Here is a 4,840-nt window from a genome sequence, read left to right on the forward strand (position 1 = left end):
AATTCTCGACATGAGTAGAGCTTTTTGAGCTTTAAATCTAAGGGGAACTCAACAGGCCTGTTTGGCATAAGCAATGAACATCAAGAAACCATCTTGCTATGGAAGCATAATGATTTTTCTTCTCCCTTTTCAAAAGATCTTTCCTTTTGATGCCAGTTTTCTTCCTTGTTTACGCAAGTTCAACAATTCCAAAGGAAAAGGCAATAGTAAGGGTTTCAAAATGGCAGAGAAATTTGCAAGTCTCATCAACATTCATGGTTTTGATCTGGATTCTAGGTATATGGACTTAAAACCATTGGGTTGTGGAGGCAATGACTTGGTTTTTTTCTGCTGTAGACAATGATTGTGACGAGAGTAGCCATCAAGAAAATTGTCCTTACCAATCCCCAGAGTGTCAAACAGGCTCTATGTGAAATCAAAATTATTAGAAGACTTGACCATGATAACATTGTGAAAGTGTTTGAAATTTCTGGTCCCAGTGGGAGCCAATTAACAGATGATGTGGGTGGGCTCTCTTACGGAACTAAACAGTGTTTACATTGTTCGGGGGTACATGAAGACAGACTTGTCTAAAGTGCTGGAGCAGGGCCCTTTACTGGAAGAGCATGCCAGGTTTTTCATGTATCAGCTGCTACGGGGGCTCAAGTATATTCACTCTGCTAATGTACTGCACAGAGATCTCAAACCAGCTAATCTTTTCATTAATACTGAAGACTTGGTGCTGAAGACAGGTGACTTTGGTCTTGCATGGATCATGGATCCTCATTATTCCCATAAGGGTCATCTTTTGAAGGACTGGTTACTAAATGGTACAGATCTCCATGTCTTTTACTTTCTCCTAATAATTATACTAAAGCCATTGACATGTGGGCTGCAGGCTGCATCTCTGCTGAAATGCTGACAGGTAAAACCCTTTTTGCAGGTGCACATGAACTTGAACAGATACAGCTGACTTTAGAATCTATTCCTGTTGTACATGAGAAAGATCGTCAGGAGCTCCTCAGTGTAATTCCAGTTTACATTAGAAATCACATGACTGAGCCACACAAACCTTTAACTCAGCCACTTCCAGGAATTAGTCGAGAAGCACTGAATTTCCTGGAACAAATTTTGACATTTAGCCCCATGGATCAGTTAACAGCAGAAGAAGCGCTCTCCCATCCTTACATGAGCATATATTCTTTTCCAATGGATAAGCCAATTTCAAGCCATCCTTTTCATATTGAAGATGAAGCTCATGATATTTCGCTTATGGATGAAACTCACAGTCACATTTATAACTGGGAAAGGTACCATGATTGTCAGTTTTCAGAGCATGATTGGCCTATACATAACAATTTTGATACTGAAGTACAGCTACATCCAAGAACTCTGTCTGATGTTACTGACGAAGAAGTACAAGTTGATCCCCGAAAATATCTGGATGGAGATTGGGAAAGGTATCTGGGGGATCCTGCTTTTGATACCAATTACTCTACTGAGGCTTGTTGGCAGTACCCAGATCATCGTGAAAACAAATATTGTGATCTGGAGTGTAGCCATACTTGTAATTACAAAACGAGGTCATGATCATATTTAGATAACTTAGTTTGGAGAGAGAGTGAAGTTAACCGTTACTATGAACCCAAGCTTATTACAGATCTTTCCAATTGGAAAGAACAAAGCAAAGAAAAATCTGATAAGAAAAGCAAATCAAAATGTGAAAGGAATGGATTGGTTATAACCCAGACAGCACTAGAGGAAGCATCACAGCAACTGGCTGGAAAAGAAAGGGAAAAGAATCAGGGATTTGATTTTCATTCCTCTGTTGCAGGAACTATTTAATTTAGTTTCCAACATTAGCCTACTGATGTTGTTGATAAATTAAATGACTTGAATAGCTCAGTGTCCCAACTAGAATTGAAAAGTTTGATATCAAAGTCAATAAGCCAAGAAAAACAGCAAAAAGGAATGGCAAATCTGGCTCAATTAGAAACTTTGTACCCATCTTCTTGGGACAGACCATTTGTGAGTGATGGGAAGAACTGTTTTCTCATAAATCGGTTTTGTGAAGTAAGAAAGGATGAACAAGTGGAGAAGGAAAACACACTAGTTACTTAGACAAGTTCTTTAGCAGGAAAGAAGATCCTGAAATCTAGAAACTGAGTCGGCAGAGGATGGGAAGCTTGGGGAGAGAGAAATGAGGAAGGCTTTCTGAACAACAATGGGGAGTTCCTCTTTAACAAGCAGCTGGAGTCCATAGGATCCCGCAGTTTCACAGTCCAGGTGGGTCACCACTTAAGCCAATTAACACCTTCTGCTATGACATTTTCCCCTCAAATTCCTCATAAAACATACAGCAGCATTCTGAAACATCTGAACTAAAACACTCAGCAGACATTTACCTTTGTATTCTTATGAAATGTATTTTGTCTTTTTTTTATTACTAGAGTTTAAGTCATTTTTTACTTGAATCAGATAGTGTCATTTAGTAAGGATTTTATCAGTACTTGGTTTTTAAAATCCAGGCTTTCTTTTTCTACATGTGAGATAGTTTTCATTTTAACTGACATGTCATTTGCACACAAAAATAATGAATGGAGCAAAATAATGCAATGCAGGAGGAGACAAAAGAAACGCACTAAGACAAGTAAAGAACATCCTCTCATAGAACAATGATCTGTTTTACAGGAAGCAAATCTTGCCTGAAATTTACACAGTGAGACTGTACACAATTGCATGAAAATATCTATTTTTTTCTAAGACATTTTTCATTCATGAGTAGTTTCAAGTTTTTCATACTGTACACATTTCTTAAAACACATGATACCAGAAGCAACCGAAAATGAATGTGGAATTTGGTATACGTGTGTTATCTACCTCAAAGTAACAAAAATATGTGGCAAAACATATACCACCCATAGTGCTTCACAAAATGCACTTCTATTTAGCCAGCGTTTATTGTACTAAACTATTCTTAATAAGACTCATTCACTGTTTATAAAGGTTCTGGTATTCACTCTTTATAGTGAAGTGTTAATACACCACATCTTATTTATTTTAGTAAATCAGTATATTTTCTGTATTTACTTATAAAAATTAGTTTTAAAAATTTATTTGCAAACACTTTTTCCATTTGGCACTATGGTTTGTTGCCTACCTAGCTGAATCTATGTCAGTTTATCCTAAGGCTGTCCACATACTCATTTTAAGTAACTTTCTCACTGTGTATAGGAATTTGGATTTTGGAGGTGCTTGATCTAGCCACAAAGAAAAATTAATTAGGAATTACTTTATTATAAAATGCTCTAGAAGTCTTAATTGTGTTTAAAAAAAAAAAAAAAAAAGACTGGGCCGGGCGCGGTGGCTGGCCGGGCGCGGTGGCTCAAGCCTGTAATCCCAGCACTTTGGGAGGCCAAGACGGGCAGATCACGAGGTCAGGAGATCAAGATCATCCTGGCTAACACGGTGAAACCCCACCTCTACTAAAAAATACAAAAAATTAGCCAGGCGAGGTGGCGGGCGCCTGTAGTCCCAGCTACTGGGGAGGCTGAGGCAGGAGAATGGCGTAAACCCGGGAGGCGGAGCTTGCAGTGAGCTGAGATCCGGCCACTGCACTCCAGCCTGGGTGACAGGCGAAGCTTTGTCTAAAAAAAAAAAAAAAAAAGCCTGTTAGAATTGTGTGCATGGAAGTAATTAAGGTACATCATTACTATAGTTTAAAAGCTGTACATGATAAGACATTTTGTTTTTACTGAATGATCTATTCCCCATCGAAAGGCAAGCATAAATAAAATTAGATTAATGTAGCATGTGGCGTTGCAGTCTCTTAGGATTTGTTTCATCTATTTTATTTTATTGAATATTGTCTATATTTTCGGTTATTCTGTTTGAAGTAAAAGGACAAATAAAACATGGCCAGCAAAAAAAATTAATTAATTAATCCAAGTATAAAAGCAACAAAAATACTATTAATTGCTAGATCAGTTGTGGCAATAATTAATAATTAAAACTAAAGATTAAGAGGTAATATAAAATGTTGGCGTTAGCACACACAATGATATCTATTTGTCATTTCAAACTTTTATGATCTTTCTAGGATAAAAGACATTTTTCTATGACATGAACAAATTATCTCAAAGCCAGATATGTGCTTGGTGAGGACAGAAAAATGGTCTTCTTAAATGAAATGAGTAATTCTGTGTTCTATCTTCAAAATTCTTTTTTAAATGTGTTGAAAATAAAGCATAAACTAGTATCTATTTTTACAGAAGAGATTTTTGGGTATACTATTCTGATTTGATACACTATTCTCATTTGACAGGTTCTAAACTGATGGATTTCAACTCAAATATTGGTTTTCCTTGAAAAGCACAGAAATTAATACTATTTTTCCTTTAAAACAGTTTAACACACATTTGATTCTCATTACTTACAGCAGTTATGTTCAATAAAGTCACTACAACTCTGAATTAACAGATATTGAACCACTGACCCTATGGGAAATACTAGGTTTAGGTTCCTGCAAACCTCACAACATCTTTGTCAATTAATCAACATATAATTTCATTTTATGTGTGCTTCTGTTTAAAGAATATGTGTATACATATATATTAACAATATATATGATACATGTAACATCACATGTTATATGTTCTATTCTTAATAAAACATATATATATATACATTCTTTAAACAGAATGTAAGTATACTTGATTCATTAACACTGAACTCAGGGCCAACAGCACTATAGCTCATGCCTGAAGGAAGCCTGTCTAACACACATATTTTTTTCAATAATGCACATCATAACATTTTACTTTTAGGAAAACCAGACAGCACTTCCGCACAGGGAGCCACT

General features: G+C 36.3%; 1 pseudogene; it reads left to right on the plus strand.

Annotated features, from left to right (window-relative positions):
* The first annotated feature begins 220 nt into the window (after positions 1-220).
* On the plus strand, positions 221-2,364 carry LOC105535521 (annotated as a pseudogene).
* The last annotated feature ends 2,476 nt before the right edge of the window (positions 2,365-4,840 follow it).

The sequence above is a fragment of the Mandrillus leucophaeus genome, unplaced genomic scaffold (genome assembly GCF_000951045.1).
Source record: "Mandrillus leucophaeus isolate KB7577 unplaced genomic scaffold, Mleu.le_1.0 Scaffold147, whole genome shotgun sequence".
Classification (NCBI taxonomy): domain Eukaryota; kingdom Metazoa; phylum Chordata; class Mammalia; order Primates; family Cercopithecidae; genus Mandrillus; species Mandrillus leucophaeus.